At 39.5% G+C, this 12,628-nt stretch overlaps 1 long non-coding RNA gene across 1 annotated transcript; it reads right to left on the bottom strand.

Moving 5' to 3' along the window:
• Window positions 1–5,612: 5,612 nt before the first annotated feature.
• On the bottom strand, window positions 5,613–12,391 carry LOC143121198 (uncharacterized). The gene is made up of 5 exons (XR_012986430.1): window positions 12,033–12,391; window positions 10,780–10,860; window positions 10,428–10,460; window positions 8,021–8,294; window positions 5,613–6,013 (listed from the first exon to the last, which is right to left on the bottom strand). It is a non-coding gene; the product is annotated as an uncharacterized LOC143121198 (long non-coding RNA).
• Window positions 12,392–12,628: the final 237 nt, after the last annotated feature.

Raw genomic sequence — 12,628 nt, 5'->3', positions numbered from 1 at the left:
TAGAGTAACTGAAAAGGTTGCTAGGGTGTTGCTAGAGTAGATATGGTGGTGCCTATACTAAATTAAGTGATTGCTAGGCTGGTTGCTAGGGTAATTGAGATGGTTGCGAGGTTAGTCATGTTGGTTGACTATCAAAGTGGTTGCTAGGTTGGCATTGTACAGGTGGTTGCTAGGATGTTGCTAGAGTAGATATGGTGGTTGCTATTCCAAATAAAGTGGTTGCTATGCTGGTTGCAAGGTTAATCATGTTGGTTGCAATGGTGGTTGCTCGGTTGACATTGTGGTGGTAGTTGTGAGGTTGTTGGTAGGGTAATTAATATGGTTGCTAGGTTGTTGCTATGGTTCTTATGTTGGTTGCTAGGTTGTTGCTAGGGTAACTTAGAAGAATTTTGTTCAGCTAATACATTTTGGCCTACACTATTAAGGGACAGCTGAATTGACCATCTAAACCATATATTTCCTTAAAGCCTATGGTCTGTAGATGTCAATTAATATGAATTAAGACATGTCCAACATTCCTATTTACTTTGGTGCATCATATAGGCTTAAGCAGTACTACTATTTTTGCTCTTAGACTATAAAAATCCATAATCACTTTAAAAACGCTACTGATTACAATAGTTTTTGAAAGTCAATTTCCTTAAATCATGATTGAAATTGTAACCATATTCTTTATTGAATAATGTTAATTGACTATAATACTATTGTATTGTCATCCTTCTTTGGGACTTTGGGAGTACTTCAATATCCCCTTCATGTATCAATGTACATTAAAGCATCTTTGATAGTAAAGGACTCTCCATGTAAATAATTACTTGAATTGTCTTTCACTTGTACTGGTTCTATATGTTTGGACCACTGATTGACTGCACTCTGGTTTTCATCAGCAAGGTCAAGGCTTAAATTAACCTCAGATAAGTCTGTTTTCATCCCATGCATTATATGTGCTAATGTTGTGAAGTAATTGGTGTGACCCTACAAAGGCCTGTCTAACCTATGACCTATTAACCTAGGGTTAGTAAATATGGGATCGGAGTGAAATTACCTCACACATTCAGAAACTTCAAAGTGAAATGACCTCACACATCCAGGAAGCTACAGCAATACAAACTCAGCTACTGGTCTCAAATACGGCAAACCAGTTGCCAATTTCTATGCCCTTTATATCAATTTGTGCTACATGTTATTAGTTGAAAATTACTGGTGTAAGTTTATCTGACCTGTCTGACCTTTGCAATTTATGGACATGTACACATTGGTTTCGCATTTCTAACTAGAATATGACTGATTAAATTTGACATGTAACATCCTTGGATGACACAAAATATAGTGAAATGGACTCATATTCAGACTCTGTAGCACCCCCTACAAATCCTTTTTTTTTCAATCTTTGGCTCCGCCTCCTGACAACACACAAGCAGCTATATTTGAGTGTGTAGTTAAATCGCATCTCACATATTCACAGACTCTATAGCACCCCCTAGAAATCCAATATTTCCTATATTTGGCTCCGCCTCCTGGCAACACACAAGTCATTAGATGTCCTAAATTTGACAAACTAGTTTGTTATCATCCCGTATATCAAAATATGTGCCATATGTTGGTACTATCTTGAATTAACTGGTGTAATCCTATCTAGGCCTGTCTGACCTATGCAAATTATGGCCATCTAAACCTAGGGTTAGCATTTCTAACTTGCATACCTCATAAACAGACTAAATTTGGCATGTGACATCTATCTATGACATAAAATATACGAGATATGTAAAATCACACCTCACACATTCATAGACTCTATAGCGCCCCCTAGAAATCTACATTTTCCAATCTTTGGCTCCGCCTCCTGACAACATACAAGCAGCTGGAGGTCTCAAATTTGACAAACAAGTTTGTTATCATTACCTGTATCAAAATATGTGCCACATGTTGGTACTATCTTGAATTAACTGGTGTAATCCTATCAAGGCCTGTCTGACCTATGAAAATTATGGCCTTTTAAACCTAGGGTTAGCATTTCTAACTTGCATACCTCATAAACAGACTACATTTGGCATGTGACATCTATCTATGACATAAAATATACGAGATATGTAAAATCACACCTCACACATTCATAGACTCTATAGCGCCCCCTAGAAATCTACATTTTCCAATCTTTGGCTCCGCCTCCTGACAACATACAAGCAGCTAGAGGTCTCAAATTTGACAAACACGTTTGTTATCATTCCCTGTATCAAAATATGTGCCACATGTTGACATTTCATGAAATAATGGGTGTGACACTTACCTAGGCCTGTCTGGCCATATGGGTGTCTCAATTGTAGTTTCTGAGTATGCCCGGTGCATCAAACTTGCCATGGCAGGTAAGATCAGTGAAATTGGGGTTATTTCAGCGCAGCACACCTCTGTGTATCATATTCAATCAAAATATGGATGTTTTAATGGTTTGTTTATGATTTAAGAACTTTTGTTGGTCAATATCTGTCAAATATGCTCTCTAAACAGTTATTTCTGAAGATTTCTTGTGCATCAAAAGTCCCACAACACCTAAGATAAGTGAAATTGGGTTTATTTCAGCACAGCACACCTCTGTGTATCATATTCAATAAAAATATGGATGTTTTAATGGTTTGTGTATGATTTAAGAACTTTTGTTGGTCAACATCTGTCAAAAAATGCTCTCTGAACGGCCATTTCTGAAGATTTCTTGTGCATCAAAATTCCCACCGCACCTAAGATAAGTGAAATTGGGTTTATTTCAGCACAACACACTTCTGTGCATCATATTCAATCAAAATATGGATGTTTTAATGGTTTGTGTATGATTTAATAACTTTTGTTGGTCAACATCTGTCAAAAAATGCTCTCTGAACGGCCATTTCTAAAGATTTCTTGTGCATCAAAATTCCCACCGCACCTAAGATAAGTGAAATTGGGTTTATTTCAGCACAACACACTTCTGTGCATCATATTCAATCAAAATATGGATGTTTTAATGATTTGTGTATGATTTAAGAACTTTGTTGGTCAACATCTGTCAAAACAATGCTCTCTGAACGGCCATTTCTTAAGATTTCTTGTGCATCAAAAGTCTCACAGCACCTAAGATAAGTGAAATTGGGTTTATTTCAGCACAACACACATCTGTGTATCAAGATCAATCAAAATCTGTAAGTTTGTGATTGCTTTAAACAGGGGGTTGTCCAATACACATAAAACAAACAGCAAAGGTATGCTAATACAAAGCAGCACTACAGGCACTAAATAATAATTTACATTTGATCAGATTCACCTTTATTGTCATTGTGCAGAGTAAAAGTACAGAGTTCCCACTCTAAGTCAAATGTAAAATTCTATGACTTTTCCCTGACAAAACACCTGAATTTCCATGACTTACAATATACTGACCAATGATTTCAGAGCACCCGCATCAAGAGTCTTTTACTTTTTTAGAGCGAGAGATGAATAAATAGGCATTGGCAGTTGGGCTACTCAAGCAAGCTGTAAAGCTAATAACCAGATATACACCAATACTGTGTGGAAATATGCATTTTGGCTAGTACATCATAAACCACTACGACAAAATTCCCTGATATTCCATGACCTTGCCCCCAAAATGATAAAAATTCCCTGACTTTCCATGTCTGGAATAGACTTTCTAAAATTCCATGATATTCCAGAAATTCTATGACCCGTGGGAACCCTGTACAAAGCAAAAGTGCAATGTGATATACAAAGTATAGACAGATGGTGCATAGGCAGGACAAGAAATACTGTATAGTGTCGTGTAGACAGTAATATGCAGTTGGTTTACAGAAAGTGGTTTAGAGTAATATAAATTAGATATAAATATGGGCAGTGTATTAACAGAACATATGAGAAAAACAGAATAAATATGGATATTCAGTATGAACCATATAGACAGATATGTGCAGTGTGGTAACAGTACCATTGTAGTGCAGAAACAGTAACATTATAAGAGTAGTAAGAAGTGTATGTTCAGGATGGATAGCATGAAGAGAAGTAGAATATGGTTATGTATAATTGTAATTACAGTATGTGCATTTGTAAATAAATAACACTATGGGTGGAATAGGGTATTTGGGGGCTTAGTTGATTGGTTGTCACCGGGATACAGAGCTACAGTCCAGTCGGGTGACAGCCACAGAAAAGAAGCTTCCTCTGAACCTGCTGGTTCGGGTGCAGAGAGACCTGTAAATAATAATAATAATAATAATAATAATAAAGACAATAATATTTTTCAAGACCATAGAGAATGCTGTTGCAGTACTCCAGTCTTGAGGCGATGAGGGCATGGACGAGAATGATGCATTGTTGAGCCGTCTGGTTACAGTAACACATTACATTACATTACATTACATTACATTACATTACATTTGGCTGACGCATTTTTAGCCAAAGCGACTAACAACATGGTAAACAGTTTAAGTTTAGAGCAATTCTCAACAATATTAGGACAATTTAAAAAAACATTAGAGTACAGTAAGAATAAGTGCATCAGTGAGTGCTGTTTTTAACAGTTACGTGTCAGTTTAAGACGGCTGGTGAGTGCTAGGATCAGCAAGACTTGTTGTAAGTGTTGCTATGAGAGGAGATGTTCTCTAAAGAGCTGGGTCTTCAGGAGTTTTTTGAAAATGGAGAGGGATGTCCCTGCCCTTGTAGGAACTGGCAGTGTGTTCCACCAGCGAGGAACAACAGATGAGAAAAGTTTTGATTGGCCTGAGCGTACCGGAGGTAGAGCTAGACGTCGTTCGTCTGAGGAGCGCAGCGGTCTGGAGGTAGCGTATGTCTGTATGAAGGCATTCAAGTAGGTGGGAGCAGAACCGGAGACTACTTTGTAGGCAAGCGTTAGAGCCTTGAATTTGATGCGGGCCGCCATAGGTAGCCAATGTAGCTGGATGAGTAGCGGGGTAACATGTGCCCTCTTGGGTTGGTTGTAGACCAGGCACGCTGCCGCGTTCTGGATCATCTGAAGGGGTTTCACTGCGCAGGCTGGGAGACCTGTCAGGAGGGCGTTGCAGTAGTCGAGTCGTGAGATGACTATTGCCTGAACCAGAAGTTGGGTGGCATGTTGAGTTAAGTAAGTCCTGATTTTCCGTATATTGTAGAGTGCGAAACGGCATGACCGGGCGACTGAGGCAACATGATCTGAGAAGTTTAGTTGGTTGTCGAGAACAACTCCTAGATTTCTTGCAGTCCTGGTAGGTGAAACAGACAGAGAGTCAAATTTGATGTTGATGTCGTGGTGTATGGTAGGTTTAGCTGGGAGGACCAGCAGTTCAGTCTTTGAGAGGTTCAGCTGGAGGTGGTGTGCCTTCATCCATGTAGCTATGTCTGAGAGGCAATCCGAGATCCGTGCTGAAACCAAGGGGTCATCAGGTGGAAAGGACAGATAGAGCTGTGTGTCGTCTGCATAGCAGTGGTATGAGAAGCCATGCGAACGGATAATCTGTCCCAAGGAGGTGGTGTAGATAGCAAAGAGAAGGGGGCCCAGTACTGAGCCCTGGGGGACCCCTGTGGTGAGATGGTGAGGTGCAGATAGCTGACCAAGCCATGATACGTTAAACGAGCGTCCTGTGAGGTAGGATTCAAACCAGGAGAGAGCAGAACCGGAGATTCCCATGTTAGCGAGTATAGAGAGAAGGATGCGGTGATTAACACAAGACCCATCCTGTCAGACTAGGCCAGAAGTCCCGTCACCGGAATGATGTAGAGGACTTTGAGACAGTCATGTGGCGCCTATGACCAATGGTCACAATACAGAGGACACCTGTCCAGTCAATGAGCAGTGCTTGACAAACATCATGTGTAGAAGACCCATTTTGCAAAACGATGTAGACACCCATCTATTCTCAGGAGCAGTCCTTCTATAACGGGCAGCAACAACTGCAGAAAAATCCCCGGGCTTTGCCTTGCTCCTTCCTGGCCTGTGCCTTGCTCCTTCCTGGCATGTCTTTCTGCTTTGGTGATGAGCCTGATAACAGCTGACAACCTGGAAATTAGAAATAGAGATAAAACAAGTGTACAAAGAAAGAAACTACAATCTCAGTGTTTCTCTTGACATGTTCAAACATACTGATGACTATAAAGTCCACTTATAAAATGCAGGTCTATGCCTTTAATATAGTGCGCAAAAGTATTTAAAGAGGGTGGACCAAGTCCTAGTATGGTTTAGGTGGTTGAATCAGCTGTCCCTTAATAGTGTACGCCAAATTGTATTAACTGAACAATTTGTTTCTCAATCTACAATATGGGCCTATGTATGCTTTATGATATGCCAGAGTAAGTAGGAAGGTGGGAAATGTCTTAATTAATATTAATTGACATCTAGAGGCTATGGGTTTTCACAAAATATGTGGTTTAGGTGGTCAATTCAGCTGTCCCTTAATACACTAGCACATGGCCCACCTTCCTGCAAACGTTGGAGGACATAAATGAATACATGGCACTATTTTGTATATTGGCAAATGAATGGGGCATATGATAGGTTTTGAGCTCCAACATAAAGGCAAAGCAGTTTCAGCCATGCAAACCATATATTTTCTTAAAGCTTGTCACTTATACATGTGAGTTAACATAATACATTAGCACATGGTCCACCTTCCTGCAAACGCCTTATGATGCACCAAAGTCAGTAGGAAGGTGGGACATGTCTTAATGTATATTAATTGACATCTAGAGGCTATAGGCTTTCAGAAAATATATGATTAAGGTGGTCAATTCAGCTGTCCCTTAATAGTATAGCCCGAGATGTATCCGCTGTATAATGCGTTTCTCGATCTACAATATGGGCCTATGTACACCTTATGATATGTCAAAGTCAGTAGGAAGGTGGGACATGTCTTAATATATATTAATTGACATCTAGAGGCTATAGGCTTTCAGAAAATATATGCTTTAGGTGGTCAACTAAGCTGTCCCTTAATAGTACAGCCCAAGATGTATCAGCTGTACAATGCATTTCTCGATCTACAATATGGGCCTATGTATGCCTTATGATGCACCAAAGTCAGTAGGAAGGTGGGACATGTCTTAATGTATATTAATTGACACCTAGAGGCTATTTGCTTTCAGAAAATATATGGTTTAGGTGGTCAATTCAGCTGTCCCTTAATGGTATAGCCCAAAATGTATCCGCTGTACAATGCGTTTCTCGATCTACATTATGGGCCTATGTACACCTTATGATGCACCAAAGTCAGTAGGAAGTTGGGGCATGTCTTAATGTATATTAATTGACATCTAGAGGCTATAGGCTTTCAGAAAATATATGGTTTAGGTGGTCAATTCAGCTGTCCCTTAATAGTATAGCCCAAGATGTATCCGCTGTACAATGCGTTTCTCGATCTACAATATGGGCCTATGTACACCTTATGATATGTCAAAGTCAGTAGGAAGGTGGGACATGTCTTAATGTATATTAATTGACATCTAGAGGCTATAGGCTTTCAGAAAATATATGGTTTAGGTGGTCAATTCAGCTGTCCCTTAATAGTATAGCCCAAGATGTATCAGTTGTACAGTCGGTTTCTCGATCTACAATATAGGCCTATGTACGCCTTATGATGCACCAAAGTCAGTAAGAAGGTGGAGCATGTCTTAATGTATATTAATTGACATCTAGAGGCTATAGGCTTTCAGAAAATATATGGTTTAGGTGGTCAATTCAGCTGTCCTTTAATGGTATAGCCCAAGATGTATCCGCTGTACAATGCGTTTCTCGATCTACAATATGGGCCTATGTACGCCTTATGATGCACCAAAGTCAGTAGGAAGGTGGGACATGTCTTAATGTATATTAATTGACTTCTAGAGGCTATTTGCTTTCAGAAAATATATGGTTTAGGTGGTCAATTCAGCTGTCCCTTAATAGTATAGCCCAAGATGTATCAGTTGTACAGTCGGTTTCTCGATCTACAATATGGGCCTATATTCAGCACAGCGACAACCATATCTAGCAAAATCACAGTAAAAGTAATGTAAAAGTGATGTAAAATACCTGCCAATTGTCCTCTGTATCCACCGCTGCAGTAGACCATGATGTGAGGATGCACTCCATAACACAGCTGTTAATGGAAGCAAGGACTGAGGTGTCAAGGCCATCATGCTTCAGCCTCTTCAGGAAGTAGACAAATGAGTAGCCAAACAAGGACAAACAAGGCCTTGCTTACATGCTGGCTGTCTTGTAGTTTGACACCACTCTCCTTTCTGTGAGTGTTCTGTTAGAGTCATATAATGAAGTGCAACCCATACATCAGGATAGGAGCAAGGATCTGTGAAAACATAAGTAGAGGGGAGAAAAAAAAGACATAAAAATATGTCGAGAAAACATTGCAGGACCATCCCTAAACAACACATCAGGACACCTTTCTTTCCTTTTTCATTTGATCACTACTGCAATTCATAGACATATGTTGTATACAGGTGAGACAAGGGTAAAACTGATGTGGGTATTTATTCTATTATAGAATAGGCTACTAAAATATAACTCCACAACTTCAAGTGTCAAGACTGTAGTTTTGGAGGAGTATTTGTAGTTCTTATGCAGGAAAATCAGTATAGGCTACTTTGGACATTAAAAGCTGCATGCACTACGTAGTACACACATGCGTACAATGCATTATTTTGGAGATAGAAATGTTGTTGTACTGCTTTGTTTTTCAGAAAAACGGTAGAAGCCTATAACAGAATTTTTTGTCACATGAATTACCCAGACCCAAAGAAACAAATAGCTTATTATGTGAAACTGACCTGCTTATAATTTAATGTCAAACACCATCTCAACTAATTGAAAAGCAGGATTGCATCACCATCGCACTCATTCCGATAATTTAACCATAACGTGGAGAGCATGCTACTTTTTTGTTGTGTTACCTGGTATTTCTCTTTGTCAGTGACAAAAAAAAACAAGATAGTTAACATGGCCAGCAATGTTGAGGGGAAAAAACTAGACAGTATTGCTACGACCTGTGAAAGAAGGGTGTTGAAGAAAGGTCATGCAATTAATAGAGATATGTCACATCCCATACACCAGGCATATGAGGTGTTGCCATCAGGGAAGTTCAGGCTACCTTCTTTCCAAACAAATTGAGCCAGTAGGTAATTCATTCCAACTAGCATTACATTGTTGAACAAGACGTTACCTGCAGGACCATGCACTTTTTTTCCAGTTGGACTATCACAGTATGCACAACTGCACTTTATCATTCTATACATGTGTAGTGGAGTCTATGCCTTCTGTCCTGGGGCCGTATTCACAAAGCCTTTTATCTTACCACTAGGAGTACTCCTAAATCGCACTAAAAGATTTTAGCTAGGAGTTTTCTCTTAAAAGTTATTCACAAAGCCTTTCAGACCTACTCTTAGTAAGGAAAAATGGCAACTCCTAAACTAAGAGTGAGTCTTCGTTGCTATGGATGACGTCATTACTCATGCACGAGCTTGACTGAAGTGACCACCTTGATTGGCTGATGATTGTAACGCGGGAATGATTCCAAACACCTCCCTTACGATGATGAGTGACAGGTGACAGGTCTGAGAATGCGTGCGCTACACAAGTAGCTCGAAGGACGGAAGATGATGAATAATTGAATAAAAAGGCCTAGCCTAAATGAATAAAGAGTAAGGCAAAACAAATAGCCTACAGTAGTAGCCTAATGAAACATACGGACTGATGCAGTATCTTTTGCAACATTATTGAATGTCACATATGCCTACGTTTGCAAAGAAGAGACCATTTTAATTTGATTCACAATGAAACGTTACATTTAATTTACATGTTAACAATGAGTAGTTTTGGTTGTTGTTGGTGGCGTTATTGCATCCCTTTTATGAATGCAAAATTGTTCCCTCGCGATTGGAAGCTCCTGTTGCCGCATAGGCGACGCATTTCAAAACATCGCAACGTGAAATGCCACAAAAAGCTGTTTGTGAATAGGTCTTAGTGAGTTAGGAGTCCTCTCGACTACTTTTAAGCTGTCCCAGACTTAGGTGCTACTTTTAGGTCTAAAATGCTTTGTGAATTACTTTTAGTGAAAAAAATTAGGAGTCCTAAAGTTAGGAGTGACACGCCCATTATTTTTAGGAGTTGCTCCTAAATTCGCCACTTAGGAGCTACTTTTAGCCTTAAAATTCTTTGTGAATACGGCCCCAGATGTTGTGTATGTGTGGGGGTGTGGTAGGGTGGGGGCGGTTGGGGTGAGGGAAATTCTGGTCTATATTCCGTCTTGTATTCAGTCTTGTCTAACTGTCTACTGTATGGCGCAGAACAATTTTCCGAAAGGACAAATAATAAATCTATCTATCTATCTATCTATCTATTATTTTAGAAGATTTTGGTTTGACTTTGGTTTGAACACCTTTCTACGAAAATCAAGCTTGGGATAAAGTAATTATACACTACTCACCCTGGGGCTCATATAGGGTTTTTCCTCTAGACCCTGCAAGTGGCAATAAAGACAATTTAGACCACCATGGCGTAAAGTATATAAGCATGCTTAAAATGCAACAAGTACAAAAAAATCATATACAGACACAAACACAATCATACACAATCAGATTTTTATGCCTGTTGGACAATTCAACCATCCACACTCATCCCTCTCCTCTCAAGGGACATATGTATCTCTTTGCATTCAACGTAGTTTTCAACAACAACAATAACAAACAGCAACAAAGCTTTTCTACATATGGGTGTAGAATTTTTGATAACATATGGCTCCTTTTATCCTTTTATCCTAAAGAATGTCTAATACATACCGACTGGCTCATCAAAACAGGAAAGGCTATCCAGACCAAGTCCATGTAGATCCTTCACAGTTGAAAATGAAGAGGCCTTATCTGAAAAAGATCAATAGAAACCTTACTCTAAATACCCATCCAAGAACAATTACTATGTGTTCTCCTTTTCTTCAGTAGCAAATACACTGCCCATGAATCAGAAATATATTGGTGTCCCAATATAATGTTTACTCATAACAGCTGGCAATAGTGATTGCATGCAGATAAGTAACCGTGCAGCAAGATTGTGTCAGCTTAATGTTACAGTTTGTGGCATGGGACAGTTAGGAAACAGTAGGTGAGTGGCGTGGGTCAGCATAGGAGACGGTAGACGAATGGTGCTGGACAGTAGGCAAGAGGCAAAATATAGTAGGCGAGTGGCGCAGGACAGTAAAGGAGACAGTAGGAGAGTGGCATGGAACAATAGGAAACAGACACGTCACCAACAACAGTGCGAGTGGCCTACTGTAATTACTGCTATTATCATTATTACTGTATGTATTACTATCAATTTGTTTTGTTAGACAAGACACAAGACAGGCTAGACACAGGCTAGACACACATTCCATATTCACTGTATAGGCTATTTCTGTCTCTGTACACATGTCATCTGGAAAACTTGCCTATTTATCTAACTACACTTCTGGTTGGATGTCAACTGCATTTCATTGGCTCTGTACCTGTAGCCTACTCTTTTAAATTACAATAAAGTTGAATCTAATCTAAATCTAGCCTAATCTAATATCTATATTATTATCTAATATAATACTACACACATTGCAATTCTCTATTGAATTAAACCCCTCTCTTAATCAGGTTAAAGAAATACAATATTATATTATAATATAAGTGTATATCTAACATCTGGAGAACTGCTGTATCAGAATACAATTGTTTTATACCTGATATGTGGCCTATAACAATGCGCGTTTTCCCAACGAAATCTATTCACGTTCATCATGATTATCGATTATACATGCCTGGCTGATAGGCCCAGCTGTTAGCTGTAGCCCACACTAACAATATTACGCTAATTTACACAGACAACAGCTGTTTTACAGATTAATGTAACATTACATCATGCACGTTAGCTAAATTATAAGTTGTGCACGCCTACTCTGAATTCACAGTATTGCCCATGCATAGGCTACTATTTCATGTTAAATCAACTTTAAAATGTTTTGCTCAATTGCTAGCAAAATAATCATGCTAGCGGCAGTAGCAAAGCTCACCTCATTTCCCATTTGGATTCTTCTTTTTTCTCCGTCCCTGCTCGGTTATTGTTTCTGGATTCTGGGGTTCAGGCTTCTCAAACTGCTAGCCAGAAGGTGGCTCCTTCTAATCCACAACTCAAAACAGGCTTAAGAGTGTGAAACTGCACGTCAAAAGCATCAAATAACATTCTCCCCATTTTGTGAGGTCAGGCTTTTTTGACAGATGACGTGGTTCTGTTGGCTCGTTGAAAGCGAAATACAACGTGATAGTAACACGATAATTACGTTTTGCTCAACACGTTTTTTAACAAGGAAACGTGTTACACAACACGTCCCAATAGATTAATTAACGTGACAGTGACACGTTCAGACGTGAGACTGGGACGTGAGACTGGGTTGCCACATCAAACGTAACGTCTCCCTCCTCCTCCGAATCCACCTTCGCCTTCCTTTTTGTTACTACACTGCACATCAAAGCTGTGTTCCACTCCTTAAGCCTGTGCACTCGATGTCGACGGCCCTGCACCCGCTGTAACAGTCGACCTTGGGGTGAACATTTCTGTGATTTTGACACATTTTGCTGCCTCCACTTGTAGGCTTTTTAGCCTTTTGTC

Source organism: Alosa pseudoharengus, unplaced genomic scaffold (assembly GCF_046254945.1).
Source record: "Alosa pseudoharengus isolate Yale_2024_CS ecotype anadromous, Long Island Sound unplaced genomic scaffold, YU_APseudo_1.1 YU_APseudo_1.1_scf_13, whole genome shotgun sequence".
Taxonomy (NCBI): Eukaryota; Metazoa; Chordata; class Actinopteri; order Clupeiformes; family Clupeidae; genus Alosa; species Alosa pseudoharengus.
The sequence above is the reverse complement of the archived record's forward strand: the minus strand, read 5'-3'. Positions and strand labels throughout refer to the sequence as shown.